Source organism: Ambystoma mexicanum, chromosome 8 (genome assembly GCF_040938575.1).
Source record: "Ambystoma mexicanum isolate Mex_15411 chromosome 8, UKY_AmexF1_1, whole genome shotgun sequence".
Taxonomy (NCBI): domain Eukaryota; kingdom Metazoa; phylum Chordata; class Amphibia; order Caudata; family Ambystomatidae; genus Ambystoma; species Ambystoma mexicanum.
In genome coordinates this window covers 1,152,797,026-1,152,823,897 of record NC_090929.1, presented here as the reverse complement: position 1 = coordinate 1,152,823,897, position 26,872 = coordinate 1,152,797,026, and positions in this window count along the sequence as shown.

Below are 26,872 nucleotides of genomic sequence, written 5' to 3'. Positions count from 1 at the left end.
CTGGTTCTGTGCAGCGATTACAAGTAGGACAGAATGCAGAACCTCCCGTGATATACGTGCTTCCTCTTGCAAGGTAACACGTGTAACACAGAGTTCTTCCTGCGTGGCCTGGCTGGACAACTGATGCACCTCCCGGCAAGCACGTAGCTCAGCCGAGATGGTACGCTCAAGCTGCACAAACCTCTCCTCTGACCGCACCCTCTGGGACATCAAGAGGACACCCAGAGTGGATCTGAGGGACTCATACTCAGCCCTCAGGGCCTCCATGTGTGCCTCTGCGTGAGCAGCAATTGCTTGACGCAAAGACAAAATTTCAGCCTGGCGTGCCCTGTCTGAGGCCGCCATGCCCAGCCTGAGCGAGCGGGCCGTGGACTGTGCCGCCCGCTGCTGGAGAAGCACCTGCCTAGCAGGGGGGAGCATGGATTGGGCCACATGCTCCATGCTCACAGCAATGTTTTCCATTGCTGCCCCCTGGCGTTCTGAATTGGCAGTCATGTCTTGCTCCCACTCGGTATACCTCGGTGGCACGCGGCCACCATGTTGCTGGGCTTGACACCTGCGGGTCCCAAGGACCGTCTGTCCTTGTCGGGTCAGCACCGCCCGCGGCTGCAGGACTACATTCCCCCGTCGACGTGATGTCCCAGGCACATCAGCGACTGGTGTGGAGGGTGACCCTGTGACCCGATTCACCACAGACGGAGGTCCCACCACCATCTGGCCCCTCAGTGCAGGTGTCGCGGACAGAGGAGTGTCCACATTAGAATCACTCACCCCTGACAAATGGACCTGATGCACATCCAACTCGACATGGACGTCAGAGTGGTCATCTGGACTGGACTCATTGCCAGCCATAGACAAGATGGTCTGTAACACATGTGGGTTCTCGTGGTCTACCACACCACGACCCCCACTTGTGCCGGGTTGCTGTTGTGATAACAACCCTGTGCCTGGCATGACAACACCATCCTCTGGCTCCATTGCGTCATCATCTGAAAAGTGGAGAAAAATAACATCAGTACACATGTCAGAAGCACATGTCAGAAGCACATAACACACACACACATAGACATCACACAGACAGCCAACACATAATGCAGACATGTCAGACACAACTGAGAACCTGCCATGCATGCAAGGTCACTTTGACATGGCATCAGTGAGTAGGCATGTAGAACGGTGGGTTGACTGTCCGCAAGCCCAGGCTGCACCTGGAATTGGGCAGCCGTCTCACATGTGTGTGTACCGTTCCCAATTACAGCTGTAGTTCCAGGGAGCCCCGGCAGGGTCTCCATCTTTTCACGCAGGGAGAAGCTGTACTGCAGGCCCGCCAGATCTCCAGGATAGTTGGTGGGTTATGTCCTCGGACTTGAGCAGCTGTCTCCCATGTGGGTTGACCATCCCCAAGCCCAGCAACAGTTTCAGGGAGCCCCGGCAGGGCCCCTGTCCTTTTCCAGAGGGAAAAGCTGTAACACAGCCAGCCAGAGCTCCAGAAAAGTCAGGGGTAATGTCTCTGGCCTTAGGCACCCCTCTCCCATGTGGGTGTTTGCTGGGGCTTGTGAGTAATACATTCTGGGGCGATTTGTGGAAGTCAGACGTCTGTGGATTCCCACGGGTGTCTTCTTTTCAGAAATGCATGGGGTTCCCTGTTTTACTTGGTGCCTGCGACACCCCAGGCCCAAATCTGTAGGTTGGCTTCCCAAACCCTTTGGGGGATAGCAGTGGATTAGCCTTTTCCCTTTGTGCCCAGGTAGGTAAACCCACACATGTGAGGTACCATTTTCATTGGGACACCTGTGGGAACGCAGGAATTTAGGACATGGGGTGGTAACAGCGTGTTTCGGTGGGTGGGCAGAGGCACAATGTCTGAAAATTGTGTTTTTTCGCTACATTTCGGAATTTGCTGGGGATTGTTGGTAATAAATTCTGGGGTGATTTCCGCAAGTCAGACCTCTGTGGATTCCCACTGGTATCTTCTTTTCGGAAATGCATGGGATTCCCTGTTTTCCTTGGTGGCTGCGACACGTCAGGCCCAAATCTGTACGTTGGCTCAGCAAACCCTTTGGGGGATAGCAGTGGTTTAGCCTTTTCCCTTTGCGCCCAGGAAGGTGCACCCACACGTGTGAGGTACCGTTTTTGTCAGGACACCTGTGGGAAAGCAGAAAGGTCGGACATGTGGTGTTGGCGGTGTGTTTTGGTGGGTGGGAAGAGTGAAAATGTCTGAAAATTGTGTTTTTTTAATAAATTTCTTTATTTTGCCGGGTTTGTGGGTAATAAATTCTGGAGCGATTTGCGCAAGTCACAACTCTGTGGATTCCCACGGATGTCTTCTTTTCGGAAATGCATGGGGTTCACTGTTTTCCTTTGTGACTGCAACACCCCAGTCCCAAATCTATAGGTTGTCCACAAGAGCAAATTCTTCAAAATTTCCTCTGCCGAAAGGCTTGGGATTACAAGTGGTTTAGTGTTTTCCCTTTGCACCCAGTTAAGTGCACCCACACATGTGAGGTACCATTTTCCTCGGGACACCTGTGGGAACGCAGGAAGGTAGGACGTGTGGTGTTGGAGGCGTTTTTTGGTGGGTGGGCAGAGTGAAATGTCCAAAATTGAGTTTCTTTTTGCTGAATTTCAGACTTTGCCGGCCGTTGTGGGTAATACATTCTGGGGTGATTCTCGCAAGTCACACCTCTGTGGATTACCACAGGTGTCCTCTTTTTGGAAATGCATCCTTGGTGGCTGCAACACACCCCAGGCCCAAATCTGTAGGTTGTCCACAAGAGCAAAATTCCTCAAAATCTGCTCTGCCAAAAGACTTGAGGTTACCAGTGGTTTAGCCTTTTCCCTTTGCACCCAGGTCGGTGTACTCACACATGTGAGGTACCGTTTTTGTCGGGGAAAATACCTGTGGGAACACGGGAATGTTCGACATTTGTTGCGTTTGCATGGTTTTCAGAATGTTTCGACCCATTTGCTGCTCCACTTTGTCACACAACCCTTTCATTTCCCAAATGTGACCTATATGTACTCGCTGCTTTAGGCACTATAGACATTTGTAGCCTGCAAAAGTCACCTACCGTTCAAAAGGTTTTCCTGTCCTCTTTCAAAAAATGTATCGTTGCCCATCCTCACCCCATTTGTTTTCCTTATTTACACATGCTAAGTACGTCTGTTTAGGCCGCAAGCATAAAACTCCTGTGTACCATGGCTAAGTTTTTGACTTGTGGTATTGCTTGTTTTGTGAAACATTACGAAAGATTTGTGATTTCCTAACTGGAAGAGTCAGGGGAATGTAGCAGAGCATTTTCTTTCTCAAAATTCACAGGAACCATTTCCTTACCGGGCCAACCATGTCCACCACATACCTTTTTTCTGTCATTTTCCCGATTTTTCCCCAAACTATGAAATTCTTCCCTGAATAGTTGTTGCCTGACCTGCGCAAATCACCCCTTCCTAAACTTGGAATTGTGTCTACTTTTCAGAAATGTTTGCCTTTCTGTCTTCCCATTCAGCTTTCCTACCCTTCTCTTCCATTCCGTCCACACATGTCCTATTGGAAAAAAAGGCCAAAATCACCTACCTCTAACAAAACGGCTGGTAACCATATCAAAATATGTTTTTTTTGGTTTCCACTCAACCTGTTCTTGGAAGCCCCGAAAATGTGAAATTCAGCACAGCAAACCATTTGTTCCTAGCACTTTCAAGGAAAAAAACACAGGCTTCTTTGTACATCATTTTCTTGGCATTTTCTGAAAAACCCACAATTTTCTCACTTTTTGGTTATTTTCTCTCACCCCACTACAGCAACCTAGGATTCCTTAGTGGTGTTATGACCCCCTACATGTGGGAAAGAAGGGGCCAAATTTGGCCGAGATATCTCATGCAACAAAAAAAGTTACAAGGGATAGACTGGCGAAGTACCAAAATCACCAAAAAGGCCTTGGCACTGGGGGTGGGGGGAGCATGGCAGTTAAGGGGCTAAACATCCACAGACAAGTCAACTGCTTGCATCTATCAAATGTCTGGTGGCAAGCCTGCACCTTGTTAATGAGCATTTCTTATGAAATGTCTGATATGCAGTTGTTTGAGGATTTTGCATTAAATTCCATACTCCCCATCTTCCCCACCACACGTGCATGTAACTTCAAGCAGCAAGTCACACCGAACACATGCAGCCAAGTTGTGATGTTTCTCCTGAATAAGGATCATGCATGTTTGCGTTCATTCCTGATAGGTCACCTCTGCCTTACTTTTTGGAACTTTAATAAGCCGTAAGGCATCGCAGCTTACGATCTCGTGCTATTTTATTTCCTTGAATGTGATTAAGCAAATGTGTCAGCACTATCCCATTAAAATAAAAAATATTTTGCCTGGTTGCCTTGGCACATTTTGTCAATTGTCATCCCTATCCACCCCTTTCTGTTCCACTGAACAAACCTCCTTAATGTTACCTTAAGATTTCATGCAGATGTTCTTCAGTTCTTCTGCGTTCTCGATGGACACTGACACCCACTCCCCATTACACATGACTATCTAAGGTGATTGCCGTGATACATACTCTTTGTCAACTTCCCTCCCTGACCCCTTTCCAGAAGTTTGTCTTATTTGTCCTCCTTTATACTTTACTCACTTTAGTGGGCAGCTGCTTCTGCATAATCCATGGCATTTCATTGTGGTTGTAAACGCTGCCTGTCATGCTCATTTACATGGTGGAGAGCACGTTTGCACTCTGCTGTGCAAATAACCCAATTTCTTCTTTTTTTTATGTGACCAAAATGTACTAGTTGTGAGCCGTCTAAGTGTATGTCTACACGTAAGGGCTCCATGCTGACAAATTGCTCAGTGGCGCAAATTGAGCTCCTCAGTGGTATGTAATATTATGGGGCCGATTCATGGAACAAACGTGCGCCAAAAATCTTGGCGCAAGCTGGCGCAAACGTGAATAAACAGGCACACGCGCACGCGTGCGATTCATGGAAGTCCCTGCGCATGTTACCCTCGGGATGTGCACCAAACCTGTGCGTGGCGCACACGGGCGCACACGTCATTGCAACATCCCGAACGGCATGCGCGACGTGCACAGGGAAAGCGCACAACGTCGGCGCACACATTAAAAAGGGGGCGGGACACGGGCATAACATGCAGAATGGGGAACAACGTGTGAAAAGGAAGGCGTAACTGGGGAAGTACTGCAGGGAAATACACGGAACGCCCACACGCACGCGAACAACACATATTCATGGAATCGAATACGGGAAACCCGCGCACGGCAAAAGACACGCATAGGCATCAACACGTTCGCCACACGAAGGCAGGCGGAAGCGTCCCCACGCACAGTATAAAAGTGCGCGCAAACAACAAACACGTATATCCAACTACGATGAATGCCCCATTTGTCGCAGCACTGATCGTAGGACACCGCAGGAGGAGGAGAAAAGCCAGGGCCCGTATTGTTTTTCCCCGGACTAGCCTTTTTGGGATGCCTGACGTCCAAGTCTATGGCAGGTATAGGTTTCCACCCCGTATCATCCTAGACCTGGTCAGGGAGTGGGAAGATGACCTTACATCACACACCCTGTGCTCCCAAGCATTGAGCGCCTTGGAGAAGGTGCTCAATCTCCTGCATTTTTTGCCCACTGGGTCATTTCAGCGGACAACTGCCATAGCGGGGGGGGGTCTCACAGGCCACGCAGTCATGCTGCCTACACCAGGTGTTGGCAATCATCACTGCGCGCCCCTCAGTCCGCAGGCACATATACATGCCCAGAACACCCGCAGAAAGGCAGGCCGTGGTCCAGGACTTTTACAGGGTGGCACACTTACCCAAAGTGCTTGGTGCCATAGATTGCACCCATGTGGCCCTACGTTTACCTAGAGCCACTGAGCACATCTATCGAAACCGCAAGCACTGGCATTCCATCAACGTGCAGGTCGTATACCATGCAAAGGGAATCATCACCTCTGTCTATGCAAACTACCCTGGCTCTACCCATGACAGTTTCATATACAGAATGTATGCCCTGAGCTGAGCCCTGGAAGCTGGGCAGCATGGCGACATATGGCTCCTAGGTGAGTACAAATGCCTGTGCACATGCATGCATGTCACACACAGCCAAATACACAAACCCCAATAATCACAACCATTATCACCTCCCCAGCGACAGTGCCTACCCTCTGAGCAACCACATGATGACGCCAATCCGGAACCCCACCACACCACCCCAGGTAAGATAAAACGCTGCCCATATTGCAACCAGGGGCATAGAGGAGCGCACATTCGGAGTGCTCAAGTCACGCTTCCGCTCTCTGGCGGCCAGCTACAATATGCACCCCCAGTAGTCTGCAGGATCATTGTGGCAGCATGTGTCCTGCACAATGTTGCAACACGGCAGGACGTACCGTGGACATGATGGTGCCCCCACATCCCCAACCACAGGCACAGGCACTGCCCATGGGAGGGGAAAGGGCATGGGCGAGGCAGCCCGGACCCAGACTGTGGCCACATTTTTCACCTAAACTCCCACCCCTGCGGAGTGCACACAGGCCTGGCACATACCAGGTGACAATCGATGATGACAAAGAGACAGTCAACTGTCACAACCTTACCACCCTGAGAATGTTGCCACATAAGTGCTAAATTGTGTGCATCCCTAGCTACTTAAACATAACCAATTCTGTGTGACCAACAGGAACACATGCAAGGTGTTTATCACCCCCCCACCCCCGCAAAACAGGCCTTCACAATCCCTGGTATGTCACCCAAACCCTCCCAACCCACATCACCCTTGTCTGCCACACCATGACATGGCATGCAATAGCAAAAGGCCAACACATGACCAATAAGATACGAAGTGACATGTCATAAATGAAAACTGCCACGAGACAATGATGCCTGACATGGAATCAGATGAAATGACTGACCAACAACCTCCCACACAAAGTCATACACAAATGCTTTCCACCAGTCGTAGCATGAACACAACACTGAATGCCTGTTCACATGCACATTGGGCATGGCAAAATCCCTACTCCCAAACCCGTGTGCTGTGTGTGTCTCCTGCAACACACTGCTCCGAACACAGCACATTGAGCAGCCATTGTGTTGCAGATACACTGTGAGCATCACATGAAAATGACAGATCAAATCAATAACCAAATGACACATGTACAGGATACCCAAATGGTAATAGATCATGTGCTGCAGGGACACAGCGGGCCTGAGAATGCAATCTGTGTGCACCTGTGGCCATGGAAGGGTGGTTGTACATGTGGTGGATCATTCTGCAACTGTGTGTGTCATTAGGGACATGCACTCAATATATGCATGTGAAATAAAGTGACCCTCAGTGTCCTGTACACATGACATGTGAACATTGCCCATGTGAACACCCCAGTATGTCAAACCACACCAATCCCCTGACACCTCAAAAGTAAAGACAACACAGGAATGGACATTGATCAGCACAACACATCATGTACATAGTACCCCACAATTACAATGTCACAGTGCCCAAAACACTGTCGCCCAAGCCAACTGTCCAACAACAAAAGGCCCTCCCTCATTTACACATCACCGTGACCTTCTGAACAACTGTGTCTGGGGTATGTAGTCTTCTTCCTTCAAGTCTACCTGGCTACAGGATCACCCTACCCCTTGGTCTCCATGTTCCAGCTTGCATGTTAATAGGGTCCAGCCCCCTCAGAGGCCACCTTTACTGATAAAAATACCAAATGGCAGAGAACTCCAAGTAGCCAAACCCACAAACTAGGGAAAAAGCCTGCAGGCACCAAAAAACCCAGGATGAGTCTCCAGTAGATGACTTGAAGTAGCAGGAAATGTCAAAGCACATGTACAAGCACAATGATAGAACAACCAAGGTAGCACAGTTGAACAATGGTCCTACAGGATGGGTACAATTTACGGTACATAACATACAATGAGGATGCAACAACTGATGGGTAGTGTCACAGCTCTGATGTCAAGGCGCAGGAGTGGCACGAACCAACCACCCCCTCCGTGGTCTGCGCACCTGCAAGGTCAAACTTACACAGGCCTCTGAGACCCGGCGGGGAAGGAGGGTCAGGGATATGTTGTTTGGACAGGCATTGGTATGCAGGATAACCGGAAAGAGGGGCAGGAGAGGGGAGTCGGATTGGCAAGGGAAAGTAGTCAAAATACAAAAAACTACCATTCACAATAACACATAATCAATCTGAGAAAACATGTTCATCATGCACATTGTACCAAATGAATCAAATGCAAGCCAAAGAGAGACTTATCTCTGGGGTGAGTGCTGGCCACCTGCCTGTGCACTCTCAGGTCTGGTAACAGGAGCACGTCAATGCTGCAAAGAGAGCATGAGTTACTAATCTGAATGTGTGTTAACAACACACACACACACACAACACCATCCACGCCCCAAAGTAAGTGACTCCTCCACAAACAAACACTCCTGTCTGCTGCTTTGTACCCATACGTTAGCTTGGCCCCCTCATGGTTCATACACGGTCAATGCAGTAAGACAGGCGCATGTGGGCGCGCGGGAAATGGAAGACCAATGCGTCAAGAATCACACATGATACAATGGTTCCTGGGTGAGCTGCTACACGCGTATAGCGGGGTGCAACATCAGTACAAGTTGTGTTCTAGCAGCCGCGGATTTCAATAGGTAGTGCAGGGGGCAATTTGCACATGCAAATGATATGCACTGCACACGAGTCTGTGCCTCACAGGGTGTCCCTGTGCGCTGTATCAGTTTCTGGCTAGGAACGCTACTGCCCTAATAACTCTGCTTCAATGGAGCAGGGGGTACTCGAGGATATGTTCGATGGCCCCTGTGTGTGCCCCTGACAACTTGTAATGCCACTTTGCATTTGGCCCTCAACGCCTGTCAGCTGTCCTGTGCGCTTCTCCAACAATGCCTGGCAAAGCTCCCCAGCACTGGTGCTACTTTGCATGCATGTGCAAGTGGCCTGGTGGAAGGCTGGCTGCGGTGTGGGCCCTTGTGCTGCTCACCTTGCCTGGAGCTCCTGGAAACATATCTGCTTCTGTCGGACGTCTGAGCACAAGCCCTGTACTTCAGCTTGCGCACACATGCACACGTCTGCACCACCGAACGTGGCCAGTCATCAGGATTACTCGTCCCTGTGTCTGCTGGCAAAGGTAGTGTGGAGGCTCATTTTCCTGCAGAAGGGGCATAAAAGATATTAATAAGGCTTGAAAGTACCCTTTGTGTGTGTCTTCATGCTAGTTGTCACTGGGCCAGGTTACAGACCTACATCCAAACTCCTCCCACCATCAGTGTGACTTTGACATGCCAAGGGTGCAGGCTACTGTCTACAGCATGAAGGGCATCAAGCACATATACAGGCATGAAAATAACATACATCACAATCCACATCAATTAATGGAGACATCAACCACGTACTCACCCAAATTGATTACAGACATGGGGTGGATGAAACGCTACAAATCCCCACTAGGGATGTTAGCCAGGGGCCACTGTTCCAGACCCTGGCTTGCAAATACCGCCCTGATCAGTATGAGCAGTGGCTCTGGTGGAATGAGCCGAGGGAGTGGCAGGTGGAAGGACGACCAAAGGCCTGACTTGCGTCAGTGGCTGCTGGGTGCCCTAGAATGGCCCTGCACAGCAACATCCGCTGTGCCAGGGTCATTGACCGCGACTGTCTTGGTTGGTAGACTCACAATCGGGGTGTTGTTGGCTGCATCTGCCCCTGCACTTGCCAACACCTGGCTGGTCGGGGCAGCAGTTGACATTAATTCCCCCAGGGACACCTGCCTCGGTCAGGGCAGCCCTGCGTGCACGCACTGTGTGCCTCCTGACCTGCTGGATATCTTCCATGGACTCTTCAAGTGCCAACGCAGCCTGCGCTGGCAGACCCTGAGCCTGGGTGGTGGTGTCTACAGCTGCGCTTACAGCAACCACTACCCTTGGGCCTGCGGCAGTCGATGAAACGGACTGCCGGGTCACATGGGCGCCAGTGCCAAATGCAAGAACTGCATCTCCCGGAGCCGCAAGGGGTGGTGGCATGACTGCACCAACACGTGGCAGAACATCCTGCCGAAGTGGCGCACCTCTGCCTCTTTCCCCTCTGCTGCCACCCTGGACACCCTGGAGTCCCCCTACTCCCTGGTCACCCCGGCCACGTCCCTGACCACGCCCACCACGAGGAGTATGCCCAGCTGAGTCGCCCCTCATCTTTCGTGGCCTCCCAGCCATGGCACAAATGGAGTAGTGCCGGCACAGATGGAGTGGTGCCAATGGGAGGTGTACACAACACTTGTCCTGGGCAATTGGGGTGAAGGGGGTGGGATATAAGATGTTAAAAGCACCCCTGTACCTGCAAGGCTGTATGTGACCCGATGATGAAGTGACTGGTCATGCAATGCTCAAGCACCCCAAAACTGCTGTAAAACTGTGCACGCAACCCCCGGTAGCCCACGTGTGTGGAATTAACCTCCCGCAGTACGCGATTGCACCCAGGGACACGAAAAACACATACGTGTGGGAAACGCAGGCTACTATGACCTCGAAAACAGGTATGCGATACACAGGGGCACCCGCAGTGGGAAAAATAGCATGTGTGACTCACCGTCAGACTAGCGTGATGATGAAAAGCACGCGTGGCCAATACCCCCATCAAAAGAAGAGATACGTCCTTGATCCGCTGTGAAGTTGTGATAGTGCGCGAAACAACATGAAGTAGCAACACACACGTCGGTCTCCACGAAAGGCACGTACAGCGAACTGCTGGCCCCGCTCACCTTTAACCCGTGCAGAGGGAAATGCCCGCGCGCACCTCGTCTCCTAGGCGCTTAGGCCCTTTCCTCAGATTACACACATTAACATGTGGACGTGCTGTTTTTTCACGTGCTGAATCACTATGCACCCGTCATGAGGGAAATGCCTGTGCACGTAACGTCACAGATGCGCTTACGCGTTAAGGGCCTTTCCCCGAATTACACGCTGACATGCAGTTTTTTCACGTGCCAAATCACTCTGTATCAAGCTGGCCACGCGAGAACACACGGAAGACCACGCTCTTGCCCACAAGGCAATTTTCCTGCCCCACAGAGTCCCGAGCACGCTCCCACCTGCCATCGGCTGCTGCCTGCCTGCTGCCCACGTGCCCTGCTATTTGGTTCCTGCCCGTCAGCCATCTGCAGGGGTCTAGTTGCTGGGTCCACCCCTGCTGGAACAGAAGACTCCCGACTGGTATACCATCGCCCCACAGCCCAGCCCCAGGATTCAGTTGCCCACCCACACCTGCCTCAGGGGTCGCCATGTCGGGGCAAACACCATCAGAGACCACTGGCGACCACCAGCCAGAGAGGCAGAGGGTACCAGCTTTATCGATAAGGAAGTTGGTATCCTGGTGGAGCAAGTTCTGGGGCATTATGATGCCCTCTTCACACCATCGCGCGCCGACAAGGAAGGACGGAGGAGGATCTGGACGGACATAGTGGGTGCCATCAACGCGGAGGGGTGGCACCCCAAGACCTGAATGTATAGGGAGACAAAGCTAAATGGCAGGTACCAGAGGTATCGAACATTGATACTCGAAGTATATCCAAAGGTAGGGACCAGTCAAGGTTAAAAAGGTAAATATCAAATTTTAATAACGAAGGATTGTAAAGTTTAAAACATCTTATTAAATAAATTGGTCCATGGTACAAAATTATCACATCCAATGTATGAAATAACAAAAAGGAATACGTAGCAGGCTTGGATGGCCAGTTTAAAACGGTGTTACAGAAAAACACACAGTGGGTACTTGTAAAGCAAATAATATAGTGCCCAACCAAGTTTGGATAAATGTGTCATAGATTTTGATCTCTGTTTAGAGTCCAGAGATTTGTCTCGACATGTTTCTGTTCCTCAAGGCAAAGATATGCAACATTCATCGGGAGGGAAAAACTTTTAACAACGTAGCCTATTTAACAATTGGAGTGGTGATCATAACAACAACAGTATCATAGCACCTGCAAGGTAAAAACAACAAACAGCAAGGGTCAGCTCATAAACAACTAATTGCTTAGGCAGATTCAATGAATGAAAGTAGGCTCCATATCAAGGGAAATAATTACCTAACATGGTGCCAGTGGGGGTTCTCTACTGTAAATAGTAGGTGTAGGTAAACGGCCCAATCGGCCCTACAAGAGAGAGAGAAATATCTTGAAGCATAAAGTAATGCTCGGAGAAAAGCCTAAACGTACTCACAACTAAACAGCAGAGTGAAGAGAATGAGACAGCCCATCCACATCCATAAGTCAGTGCATAAGTCAAAAGGTAGAGAGAAGGGGAGAAAAAGAGAAAAAGGTTCATACTGGGACCCACCTATCATCAGAGTCCAACAGTAAGAGAAGGGGGAGTACCAAACCCATAGGTTTAAAGCATGCCGTGTTCATGCACATCCGTCAAAGTGGGACTGGAAGACAGTGTCACTCCTACCCGAGCCGGTGTAATGCGGAGTCGAGTGGCGGTACAGAGGAGAAGACTGATAGGGCAGGGAGAATGGACCGCCACGGTGAGAAACCCTCGAAGCAGGTAGCTTCATGGTGGAAAACGTGAAAGAGAAGGAGGAAGTGTACCTTAAGGAGAAGGACAGCTCATCAGGGTTAATTTGAGACCTGAGACACGTCCAGAAGCGCTGGGAGGACTACAAGTCCAGGACCCTCAAGAAGGCCCGGCGCCTCTTAGAGGCAGAGGATGCAGTGGAGCACCGGGGCCAGCTTAACAACCAGCAGGTGAGGGTCCTGGAGCGAATTCGCCCAGTGCTTCACCACTAGATCCTCAAGATGCAGGCCCATTTGGAGTCGAGCAGTAAGTGGCCATGCATTGCTGTGTGAAACAGGGCATGTTGCAGTGTGCTGGTAGTCAGCTATTTGCCTGTATGTGTGACATAGGCCAAGTACGGATGTGTGTGTGCAGGGACATCATGGTGCTGCATATGAGACCAGTCATGCGTGAACCACATGGATGGTGCATGTGTTACAATGCAACATGGGGAGCTGCATGCGGAATGCACACATGAATGCATGCCTGTCTCTGTTCTTGGACATGGATGGGGTGTGAGGGATGGGTGCTGCTGTCATGGACATGTATGGTGTACATGTCTGTGTGTCTGAGTAGCGTGTGTGTGACTTTGAAACGCCTTGGATGCATGACACATGTCCGTGACGATGTGTTGATTCACTGATGCAGTGTAGTCATCCTTGTATCCACTGTGTCTGTGGTGTACGAGGCCAGATGCATGAGCCTCCGGTGATGTGTGTGCATGGGATCAGTATGACCCATGATGCATGTGTGTTTGAAGACAAAATTTATGTCAATAGAGGCCCTTGTACATGGATGCTAATGTTGATTGCATGCGCCGTGCCTGTTTCTGCATGTGTGTTGCCTGCATTGACCCATGTGTTGTGGAGGGACAGGATGGAAGTGACGTTTGACAGTGCCACTCATGTGCTATTGCTTCCTGTCTAGGGGACTATTGGACAGTACCCTGAATCTTGGGTTCTATGTCTCCCTCTACACAGCGTCGAGTGAAGAAGAGGGTGGAGATGGCGGTGTGGAGCAAAGCGGCGGGGATGCCATCACCGGCCGGCGACGTAAGGCTCAGCCACCCTCCCAGGAATTACCATTATCCGGGAGTGAGGGGACTGGTGCCGCGTCTGCCACTACGGCTGCAGCGGAAGGGCCGGGTGAGCCCCCACAGGGGCTTGCGATGGCAGAAGACGGTGCGGAGCCATCCAGGTTGGTGGTCTACACAGAGGAGGAGGAGGCCGCTGCTGAGCCGCACATAGGGCCTGGTGGTGGTGGTACCACTGGTGCAAGTGGTGCAGTCCAGGGCCAGGGGCAGGAGGCAGCACAGGTCGCGCGGGGGGTCCTGTGCATGTCACTGTCCCTGACCCTGTGACTGCACCACCATGCACCAGCAGGAATGCCCCGCCCCAGGCCCGTCTGCAGGTAGGGGGGAGGCCCATATCATCTGGCACTCCACTACCTGCAGACGAGGAGACCCATGACCGTATGGGGTCCGTCCTGATTGGTGTCGCGTTGCACACGAGTGACATTCGTGATGTCAGCGTGATCTCCCGGGGGAAGGCAGAGCCGTCCGCGGACCTCCGGGGCTGGGGAGGCCCCAACTCCTCCCGTGTACCAAAAGGAGTATGACACACACACAAGGAGCAAGGCAACTACTGCTGTTTATTAGAGTAACGGCAGGGATACGCTCAGTCCGAATGCATCCGGAGTGGCTCTCGTCGTTAGCGGGGCTCGCAGGCCCTTTTTAGAGCAGTATGACGCGCTACTTGGGTCACCTGAGAAAATCATCACAAAACCTATCGCCACTTCGGGTTGGTTCCCCGAGTGGTAGGGTTAGTATAGATCCCCTATGGGAAGAAATGTTAGTGGATGAGGACGGGTCAGGTGGTACACTTGGGTTGTCCCTAACAGTTGTTACATTGGAATTGTTACAAGGGGACCTCTGGTGATTGGCTAAGAGTAATAGTGTCAGTGATGAGCCCCCCTGGATTCTGATTGGTTCTCCCGCGAGCCCCCAAGCCTGGGACCATCGTCGTTCCCAGCTCGCGGTGCACCTGACATTAGCAACAATGTGCAACTATGTGTTTGTGCGGACAATGGACAGGTCTGCTTACGGGCTGGTGAGCAGGTCTTTCCCATCGCTGTAGGTGTCCAACTTGCCACTTTGTTGTTGCAGATTGTGTCCCAGACGTGGGACCCTGGTGGTTCTCTGTCTCGTATGCTTGGCACCTTGTCAGCTCGGCTTAGTCACGTGTGGGGAGACCGTAGCTGGAGTAGAATTATGAGCATTAGATTTTGTATTTTGTCTCTGAGTGCTTGGCACCTGTAGGTATAACCTTGGCGCTGGGCACGCTGCATGCAGGTTGCAACATCGTGGCCTTGGCTGTGGGCTCTCGTTGGGGCTCGTTCTGCATGGTCAGCACTTGCATTTTGTTCTGAGAGGATTTTCGTTTGCGAGGCTCCTGCCTGGGGACTCTTGCTTGCGGCCTACTTGGGCCTAGTCCGTGGATGGCGGTACATAATCCATACCATGGGGGTCGCAGGGTGACAGAGTGTCATACGCAGCATTAGATATACATGGTGGCATCTTCATAGTGATAGGTAGCAAAAAAGCATCAGCAAGCATATACACAAGCTCTTCAGGCGTCTTGCGTGGAAAGGGGCCCCTAGGGGTCCCTTACGTCTATGAAAACAAGGCGAGTCACCACACACGATAGATACGCCAGACACAAGGTTGTATTCCCAAAGCAAGGGTTTATTGCAAAGCAAAAGTCTCAGTTGGCCAACTCGGTCTCACGCCCCGCGACGTGTATCTCTAGACCTCGAGGGACGCAAGAGAGTGAATTACGTACATCAGTTACATATATACAAAATACATATCAAACAATCTGCTATGACATGTTTAACACCCCCCTTTTATTGGGTTTCTTTGAACTTGGTGTGATGATGGACATTTTCGACAACTATGACACCTTCAAACATCTATTCTAGTAACAATTTGCAATTTGTGAGTGCGGAGGCATCTTTCAGTTGTTGAACAGAACACAGCGCTTCTGTTCTTGGAAGCGAGCTACATACGGGGGAAGAGTTGCATTCCAGACCTTGCTATCTATGAGGTGCTATTCGTGTCCTGGGAGCCGACACGCTCTAACAGGGCTCAGCAAAGTGGGGCCGTAAGAAGAGCATAATTCAAGCCAATAGCTGCTTTATTCTAACATATTCTACCATATAACGAGACTGGCTGGCAGCTGCGAAATTATTAAATGCCCTGCGGCACTGCTTCAAGGCTACATTCGGGAGGGAGCCGGGCATTCTTCCTGGCGCTGCCTACGTTGTGTTTCAACGAACTCTTGTTATCCTCGCGGCCCTGCGGCCTTGTCCTTTTATGTGCAGACAACAATGTTTTACAGTCGAGCAGTGTAAGCAGAAAATGTACTGCGAAGCAATAAGAACAGAAAGCAATGAGCAATGGTTAGAAAACAAAATGGCGATTCTTGTTACATCAAAATGGCCGTTCATTGGCAAACTCGGAAACCTATATTCTGTCATATCGTGCATGAGACGGTTGGCCCACGGCCATCAAAATACGTTTGCGGTCACAAAGTAGAGGTATTCATTTTTCTAGACTGACAAACCCTCCTTTGGCCGTATGCCAAAAGTCTCATCTATTTATTGAAACCTCCTCTAATGATGATGAGTCTGAAGTACTTATGTCTGAATTTTGCATGCTATCGTAAACATCATCATTTTCATCAATATCTATAGCCATCAATTCTTTTACTGTTTTCATTTAATTTGTGTCTTGATCAGCTCGACCATGGGTTTGTTTTTTTCTTGTCATCCTTATTCATACATCCCTTCGTACATCCCTCAGTTACCTCAGCGCAAACTATTGGTAGGCAGTGTATGCAACAACAGCACGTTATGAATATTCCAAACACCACTACCAATATTGAAATCAACTTCCATCAGCAAAAACGCAGTATTCCCCAAAACCAAGACCCTATTCCCCAGCTTCCTTCTCCAGTAGGGAGTTCGGAACTTAGGACATGCATTTTCCTTATTGCTTCAAAGATTGTAGGGGAATAGTCATCTACATATACACAACACGCTGATCCCACTATTTTGCAAATTCCCCCACGATCAACCAGGATCACATCGAGAGCTATTCTATTTTGCAGCATCATTAACCTGATTCCTCTTTCTCCAAACGTCATGTTAAATAGTATATCTGTCATTGTGTTTATGGTATTTTTTTGTATTCTGGACAGCTGCCTTATATTACAGGAGTTCACTATCTGCCCTAAGAATGGAATTAATGATTTTGCTACGTCAGTCGCTATCAAAACACCCTCGCTAGTCCTTTTGACTCTAGCTCTGGATAGTCTGGCCATGTCTGCTGTTTCTAAGAGGAATACTCCTGGGAACAGTAGACCTAGGTAACATGTACCTCCCCAGTTTCTGGGCAACCAAGGATATGCTTTCTCTCCACATATAAAATAAACTGGATCTCCCACATATACTGGTTCTATTTCCCATTTCAATACCACTGTATTCATGCATCCAGTATATAATCCGACTGAAAAGGAGCCTTTGTTTTTTAGACAAAAAGGGACAGTTCTTGGGCTATAATTCACTGTGTAAGATGGGGGGATTGCATCTTTGTCCCCCTCTGTTCTTACACGAAACGTTATTACAGATGTTTTTTCTGGTGGGGACAATCTATTTCGTCTATTTTGTCGTGTTATCTTTCACGTACTTTTCCTCGTGGACTCTGGGGCCATTACTTGTGCTTTATGGAATATGGAACAACCCACAGGCTTCATTATTATTTCCTCAAACTCATTCATGTTGGTTCTGTCTAATTGACCCCTACTACTCTCATTCCATTTCCCATATAACATTGCACTTAAAGATACACTACATGCAGAACTTAATGGTAATGGCTGTACATACCAACCTATTCCCTTCCCAGCATGTTGTGGTAAATGGGCACATACCCAGCAATTTGTTTTCTTCAGAATTGCATGTGTCATATTCATAATTAATAACAAGGTGTTATTCCCAAACCCTTCCCTGTGTCTTTCTTCCATTGGGGGCAGGGTATAAGTAATCACCTGAACCAGGCTTTCCGTAGTGGATATATTAACTATTGGTAAAAACATTTCTAATGGGTGTATCGATTCCACATACCATAATATTAGGGCTGTCGTTATTGGTGCTACCATGCTCATAAAGCACATAATTATTGTCAGTGCCAGCATACAATTCTTTTTACCATGCGTTTTTCTTAAGCTTACAGTCTTTATAATTGACTCATTCTCAGCAGTGGTGCAGGAGGAAGCTGGAACCGGTCACGACATGTTTCTCATCGTCCTTCTTCTTCCTTATTACAGTTCGTCGTGGATATCTCTCTTCGTTGCACTTTCTCTGATGTCAATAAGTTCAACAGAATTGTCACAGTTCAGTTCTGCCAGTCCTTTATAGCCTGGATTTGCTTATTTATTTTTAGGCAAGATCACTTGTCCTTTCTCATACTGCTCAGAGGACCTTTGATCAGTTATCTTATTGACTTAGTACCATTGCGCCCAGCTTGTCCACTCTGGTTCAGGACACATGTACTTTTTATGATCGCACCGAGGAGCCGCAAGTCTTGAATTGTCCGACTTGCACAATTCTCACGCTTCTCTCCTCTACACCTCTAGTTCCTTCTCTGTCCATGAGCAGAACCAGAGGTTGATATAAACGCCAAAGAACTGCGGATCACTTTGTCTTTCGAGGCCGCAAATTGTATCACCTCACTCCTGGTATCGTGTGATCCGTGAACAGTGCCGGTGCACTTCCAGATTCAGGCTCAAAGTCAGCCTGTGGCACTACTGCAGGTGCTGGTGTGCGCCGCACCAGTGATGCAGATTCGGTCTTTGGTGTGCTGGCAAGTGCTGGTGGGCGCCAAAGGGGTACACGTTTCATTTCTCCTGGTATTTGCAAGGCAGATTTCGTGTCGGCCTACAGTGATGTCGATTCTGCTGGGCAACATTGGGACACTCTTTGCCCTTCCCCTTTTTTGGCAGTCATCTCAGGCTTTGTTTCGAGTTTTACTTCTCGTTTGGGCAGATTTGGTGGCTGTTTACTGGCAACAGTTTCTTCCGTTTCTGGGACCGCTGTCTCTTTCCGGTCGTCTGGGTCAGGCAAGTCTTACAGTGAAGTTGGAATCTTTTTGGCATGGATCCACGACTTCCGTCCATCCACCCGTATCGCCGTCTGCGTTGCCAAGAGTACTTGATAGGGGCCGCGCCACCTGGGTGCTAACAATGACTTTCTTTCAAAAATTTTAAGCAGCACCCAGTCTCCTGGCTCCAGCGCGTGCCCCAGACCGGTGTATCTCACTGGTAATGCCTTCTGCACCTGCTGATGAATCAAACGCAATTTCTGCATTAAAAGGCCACAATAAGTACTAAGCACAGGATGTTCTACCTCTCTAAGTTGTTTTGGCTGAGGTGCGCACCAAACATTTGCCGGCCTCCCCATTATGATTTCGTACAGGGAGAGCCCAGTTTTAGCCTGTACAGATGTACGCATGCATAATAGCGCTATTGGTAATGCATCCACCCAACTCAACTTGCTTCCCGCACATATTTTACTGATCTTTGACTTGAGAATCCCGTTGTGCCTCCCCACAAGACCGGCCGAACTTGGATGCCTTTAACTACGGAATCTCTTATCGATCTGAAGACCTGCACATATCTGTAACACCACTGTACCCACAAAATGCGGGCCATTATCTGACCATAAGACATGGGGAAAGCCAAAACGGGAAAAATATTCTTTAAGCATTACTTTTGCCATGCTCATTGCTGTGCAGTCCTTCAAGGGATATGCCTCCACCCACTTACTGAATGCACAGATCACCACTAAGACGTATTTTAAATTTTGGCATCTCTCCATCTCTATGAAATCAAAAGGGATCACCTCAAAAGGCATAGAGGGCGGGCCAAAACTGCCTATTGGAGTCACTGTTCCCTTTACTACATTGTGTTGTAAACACGTGATACAGTTCTGCACCAACCTCTCTGCATTCTTCTTTATGTTTACATTCTGCCATACTGTAGATAGGTGCTGTATTATCTTTTTCGCACAGATGTGGGTGGGGCTGTGGGCCATTGTGACCATTGCAGTCACATAGGAATTTGGTAACATCCAGCAGTTTCTAGTTCCCTTGTCCACCCAACAACCTTCCAGATCTAACTCAGCAGAGCCCTCTGCCCACCCTTGTATTTCATCGGCCGTAGCTTCGGCCTGCATTTCTTTGACAGTGGCAACTCCATTTTCTATCATACAGGGTACTTCCTCAGTCTGAACCGTCATCATTTTGGTATTTAAATCAGTGGCAGTTTGTTTCGCAATTCTGTCTGCAAACGCGTTTCCCTCTCCTACTTTGCATGTTACCTTTTTGTGTGCCTCGCATTTCACTATTGCTAGGCGTTTTGGAAGCGTGAGTGCAGACAGCAATCGTACAATCAAAGGGCCATGTTGAATTCTGGCACCATGTGATGTCAAAAACCCTCTCTCAGCCCAGAGTCAACCAAAGTTATGAACCACCCCAAAAGCATACTGACTATCAGTATATATATTCACATTCAAATTTTCAGAAATCTCGCAGGCTCTGGTTAATCCTATTATTTCTGCGGCTTGTGCCGAATTGTAGGGGATTCCTTTGATTTCTACAACGCTCTCTAGGGTAGTGATACCATATGCAGCAGTTGTCGTGCCGTCAGGTAATTTAAAACATGAGCCGTCACAAAATAACTCTCCATCTGGCTCTTTCTGTGGGGTATCACTTAAATCAATTCTCCCCTTGGTTTCTTACTCAGGGACCATTAAGCAATGGTGGGGGGTGATTCATTCTCCCCAATTTCTTTTATTGGTAGTGGCATTAATTCTGCAGGATTCAAAGCGCTACACCTCATAATTTAGATATGGAGCGCGAACAAGATAATCTCATTTCTTGTCAATCTAGCAGAGGTGAGGTGTTGCGTCTGTGTCCTATTTAATAGAACGTCTATGGCATGTGGCACCATCAGAATTAAAGTATGCCCCAATACCATCCCTTCCGTTTGTTTCACTGACGCAGCAGCCGCCCCAACAGATCGCAAACATCGTGATAGTGCGCGCGCTACAGGGTCCAGCGCAGAAGAAAAATAGCCGCATGGCCTATTTCTTCCACCTTGTTCCTGTGTCAAAACCGCCAATGCACATCCTTCACTTTCACACACAAACAGTCTAAAAACCTTCTCATAATTCGGCGTGCCCAAAACTCGAGCCGAACATAATACAGTTTTCAATTGATCAAATGCTTTCTGACATTCCTCATCCCACTGTAAAGGCATACCGCATCCTTTCTAGTCAAATTTACCATCGGTTTCACAATTAACGCAAAATTACCGATCCATTGTCGGCAATATGAAGCCATGCCTATTATGGTTCTGACTCCTTTCTGTGTCTTTGGAATAGGCATACAAGAAATACTTTCGATGCGTTCTGGCGTTAGCCTTCTCCCTTCTTTCGAAAGTAGGTAGCCCAAATAGGCCACCTCCTTTCGATTATATTGAAATTTCCTCAAACTAGCTTTATGGCCATGTGCCGCTAGGTGTGACAGTAGTAATACAGTGCTTTCTTTCCAAATCTCCTCTGTGTCAGCAGCTAATAATAGATCGTCTATGTATTGCAAGAGTATGCAACCCACTGGTAAGTCTAGCATGTCTAACTGCTCTTTTAATGCTCTACTGTAAATACTCTGACTTTCCGTGTAACCTTGCGGAATCCGCGTGAATGTAAATTATCGTCCTCCTAATGTAAACGCGAACAAATATCTGCTGTCCTTGTCCACTGGAATGCTGAAGAACACATTTTTCAGATCAACTACACTAAAATATTCTGCTGAAACAGGTATCATTGTCAATATTGTAGTGACATCTGGCACTAAAGGAAATTGTGGATCTACTACCTTGTTTAATGCGCGCAAATCAATTATAAAACGGTATGGTACTTCATTGCCTCCTTTTTTATAAACTGGAAGAATCGGGCTGTTACATGTACTGCCTGTAATTTCTTCAATTACCCCTAATTTCACCAAATCTGTAACAGTACTCTTCAATCCTTTCTCACCTTCAACCGAGATTCTTTATTGGGGAATTCGAGGTAGGGTAACACCTTCTTTCAAAATGATCTTTACTGGCTCTATTTTCAAGCATCCTACATCATTGTCATGCATTGCCCATATACAGGTTGGCACTTTACTTAGTTCTCCTGGTAAAGTTTCAGATATGAATTCTGACACAGGGGCATCTTGTGGCCAAATCGTTAGGAACACCCCGTCTGCCGTGCAATGTATAACGGAACCTAATTTTTTCAACAAATTTAATCCCAACAGGTTCTCCCCACAATTTTCTGTTAAAAGGAAAGGACAGTGTTCAGTGAATGGTCTTATAGTAACTGGGACTGTTTGGGACACTGGGTTTATGACTGGTGTACCTGCGAACCCTACAGAAACATTCTTTTGCCCTGACAGTGGTATATCCGGGACCAAGTGGTGGTCTATTGAACACTTTTGCGCTCCTGTATCTACAAGAAAGCGGTGCTCCTCATTCCCGACTCTCATTTCTACGTAGGGTCCTCTCCGATTCACAGGAATAGACACTGGTTCCGACCCCTGTCCTGGGCTGTCCTATTGGGGAAATAACACATCGTCCGATGTGTAATCATTGCTGTTACTGTAATACGTGTTTGGTTGTGTATCTAAAACGTTCCCACTCTTCCCTCTAATTCCCCCACTCTGGTTTCCATACTGTTGGTTTTGCTGTCCCTGACTCTGTTTAGGGGTACTTTGGTTTTGGGCTTGGTTTTGATTACCTCCATTATTGTGGTGCTGCTGCATACTATTCCTATTTGGTCCATTCGCTACTTGGTGTCCTCTATGCTGTCTCCTCGGACCAGACCCATTTCTGTTCTGCAGATGCGGACATTGCGCTCGCCAGTGTCCTTCCGCCTTACAATACGCATACTGATTTGGTCCCACTGTTCCCCCATGCATATTCGAATTACTCCTTCCTTGTGCGTTTCCTCTCCCTCTATTGTGTCCTACTACTTGCTGCAGTAGTACCTGCGTTTTCAATAGGCATGCTTTCAAGTCTGCCCCCATCTGTTTTAACAACGATAATTCGTCCACCATTTCCTTCTGTCCCGGTGATGGTAACTGCTGCCGTTCATTATGTGACCCCTGCATTTCCTTCCGATGTCTCCCGATATCCCTACTCCTGTACCCAGGTGTAGTAAACATTTCAGCATAATCATTATCTAATTCATCTTTAAGTTCAAAAAGCCCATATACATGTTCTCTCACTTCTTCATCCCTCTCCCTACAGCGTGCTAATGCATTCAAATCTAACAATCGCTGCAGTGGTAATTTCCCAATTAACTGTTTCCATTTCTCCACCAAATATTCACCCATGCATTCCAACACTACCTGTCTTTCGTTGCTTCTTCGGAAGTCATACATCGAAGCCAATGCTGCCGTTCCATCATTCCCATCTATATACATCTCTGCCTGTTGCTGCAATTCCACTTTCCTTTCTTTGCTGATCGCGCTGCGAGTTACCCTCGTGCATCCCCGTTGTTCAGTCCCGCCTCTCGCCCCCGTGGTTTCAACTTCAACCCCGGGAGGAACGGACGGTACTGAGTCTGTGCCTGAGGCGGGAGGTGCGGATGGGACAATGGGAACAGGGAGTGTCTATTGTGGGCCTGGTTGGCTAATAGGAAGTGTTACGTGCGCAGTCTGTGGCTGTGGGAGGGCTTGAGCTACCGGAGTGAGAGCTTGGGCTACGGGCGGGGTTTGGGCAATAGTTACTGACGTGTCTGGCCTCACTTCTGATCTTGGGCCTTGTTTTGTATGGGTCAATATGTTTTCTATCAATTCATCTGCTATGCGTAATTCTCGTTGTGGGTATATTTTTTCTATATTCAACTGGTCACGCCTACCTGCCCTTCTTAGGCTCTCAGTCCACTCCTCCTCTTCTTTCTCTTCCGCTACTTCACCTTTCGATTTATGCCTGCGCGCATGCTTCGCTCTACTTCTAAATCGGAGCATTGCTTCCCTTCTCCAGTCTTTAACGATATCAAATGCTGCAGGACACGCTTTATTTCTTATCAACACCCTTTCCAAATTATCTATTCTTGCTATCTCAAAACTACCATTAATCGGCCACTGATGGTCTTGTTGCTTTATGGTTTGCCTATGCCAAGTCTCACAGAATATTATCGCACCCACACCATACTTCACATACATCTCATATGCCGGCGTTCCTCCAGGTGGTACAATTTGGCCATCTTCCAAAGATTGTCTACCACAGCGGAAAAACCCCCCTAGGGTGGACAATACCCCAGGCATGTTTCAACCTTCCCCCTGGTTAATCAACCTTACCTAGGGCGTTTGATTTTGCAAAGTCAACTCTCAACCAATATCAGGATTACTTTGAATAGGGGAATGACTCACCTGATAAATCAAGTCATCTGTACACTGATGCACCAAATGACGTTGTATCTGCGTTTCTTGGCTTCTGCCTCGTTTCGGGACCCTCGCCTCCTTGTTCTGTAGCCAGGCACGTCGATCAGGGATCAGATGTGTGCAGATCTGCAAAGGAGTCTCTCATCACTTCTACAGGGCACCCCGAACACCTCTTGATCCCGGCTCGATTGTCCCGTCCTCGCCGTTCTCCGCCTTACTAAATTACAACGTATGCGATGGAAGAAGTGGGGGAGGGTCCCTATTCGGGCACCATCTTGAAAGGGGCCCCTAGGGGTCCCTTACGTCTATGTAAACAAGGCGAGTCACCACACACGATAGATACGCCAGACATGAGGTTGTATTCCCAAAGCTAGGGTTTATTGCAAAGCAAATGTCTCAGTTGGCCAACTCGGTCTCACGCCCCGCGACGTGTATCTCTAGACCTCGAGGGATGCAAGAGAGTGAATTACGTACATCAGTTACATATATACAAAATGCATATCAAACAATGAGCTACGACATGTTTAACACCCCCCTTTTATTGGGTTTCTTTGAACTTGGTGTGATGATGGACATTTTCGACAACTATGACACCTTCAAACATCTATTCTAGTAACAATTTGCAATTTGTGAGTGCGGAGGCATCTTTCAGTTGTTGAACAGAACACAGCGCTTCTGTTCTTGGAAGCGAGCTACATACGGGGGAAGAGTTGCATTCCAGACCTTGCTATCTATGAGGTGCTATTCGTGTCCTGGGTGCCGACACGCTCTAACAGGGCTCAGCAAAGGGCCATAAGAAGAGCATAATTCAAGCCAATAGCTGCTTTATTCTAACATATTCTACCATATAACGAGACTGGCTGGCAGCTGCGAAATGATTAAATGCCCTGCGGCTCTGCTTCAAGGCTACATTCGGGAGGGAGCCGGGCATTCTTACTGGCGCTGCCTACGTTGTGTTTCAACAAACTCTTGTTATCCTTGCGGCCCTGCGGCCTTGTCCTTTTACATGCAGACAACAATGTTTTACAGTCAAGCAGTGTAAGCAGAAAATGTACTGCGAAGCAATAAGAACAGAAAGCAATGAGCAATGGTTAGAAAACAAAATGGCGATTCTTGTTACATCAAAATGGCCGTTCATTGGCAAACTCGGAAACCTATATTCTGTCATATCGTGCATGAAACGGTTGGCCCACGGCCATCAAAATACGTTTGCGGTCACAAAGTAGAGGTATCCATTTTTCTAGACTCACAGCGTTTCTGCGGTGCTGTAGAAGGCCTATGTGAAAAATAACAATGATGCGTGTACGTGGGTATGTCAGTCCGCTACGTCATAGCACTGAGTATATTCTTCGTGTTGGTTGGTGTGTGAGTGACCAGTGTGCATGGTGGCACGTGTGTTATTGTCTGTTGGCTATGTCGTCATGACATCTCTAACAATGTTTATAGTTGTGGCTGTTGTTCTAGTCGAGCTGATCCATATTGCAGGTGTCGGCTTGACCCGGGCGTACTAGTGGGCATATTCTTCGTATATGCATGTTTTTGAAGCAGGGTATTTTGTCATCTGGTAAATAAGCGAACTCCTCTCGTTGGGGGGTGCCTGGGCCGTGATCCCCTAGGCCATGGTCTGGATGAGATTGGGGGGAGGGTGTTATCCCATTCTCCCACTTCAGTCCTCCCTCTGGTCGATTTGTCGACCACAAAATCATCCTTCTCCTTATCTCCTTTTACTCTCCATACTTTTGTTGTTCCAGCCAGGTGTCCATAGTGGTTGACATGATCTTCAAATGACCAGTACATATAAACGCAGCTGCCGCCGGGTTTACAATGTACCCATCTTCCAACATAGCTCCTCGGGTTCCTCGGATTCTCCACCTTCACAGATGGCGGGTCTAGGTGGTTTTCAAGTATCTGTTTGCGCAACCTTTCTCTTTCTTGTATAATCATGTCCGTGTGCTTGTCGTCTTCGGCTGGTAGCAGGGCGTGCATGCCGACCATTTCCATCATCTCATCTGTTGTACGTTCTTTTCTTGCCTTCCAAACCCTCATTTCAATTAACACGGCCATTCCTACTAATAAACAGCCAACTATCAATTTCAGTCCATCTGACAGCCATGGGCATCCATGGCCATAAAAATGAGAACCAGCTGTCATCTTTCTTTACTCCTTTACTTTCTTCAACCATTTTCGAGTGCATCAGGGCAAGTTGTGATACTGCTTCAGTAAGTGTTCCATTGTCTGCTCATTAGCAGGGATAAATGTGCAACATGATTGTCCAATTTTTGCACAAACTCGTCCTCCCATTGCCGTGAGGAGGTCTAGCACATATCTGTTTTGTAGGGCTACCACCTCAGTTCTTCTTTTATTGCATTAAATCCGTTGACGGTGGAATTAATTGTCATCATTAGCTCTCATCGGGTTATCTGGAGCCACTTTGCATTTGCATATGCCTGCAGTCCTGGGTGTATTATTGATGAGAAGAACATTGCTGCTTTGCTAAATAGTCTGTGTTCTGGTGGAATGGCAGTGAGAGCTGTTTCCAAACTTCCCGACAGGTAGTTTCCCGTCAGCGGTTCTCCTTGTCTTCTCACTCTTGACAGAATGTTTGTGTCGTCGTTCTCATCACCTTCTTTAAACGTCATAGATCTTTTCCTCCTTTTGTCTCCTTCGTCCATCTTGGGGAAGTTGGCCATGTTGACATGTTTCTGAGGCACAACCAGAGATGGTACGTTGATGTGTACCATCGTGCATATGC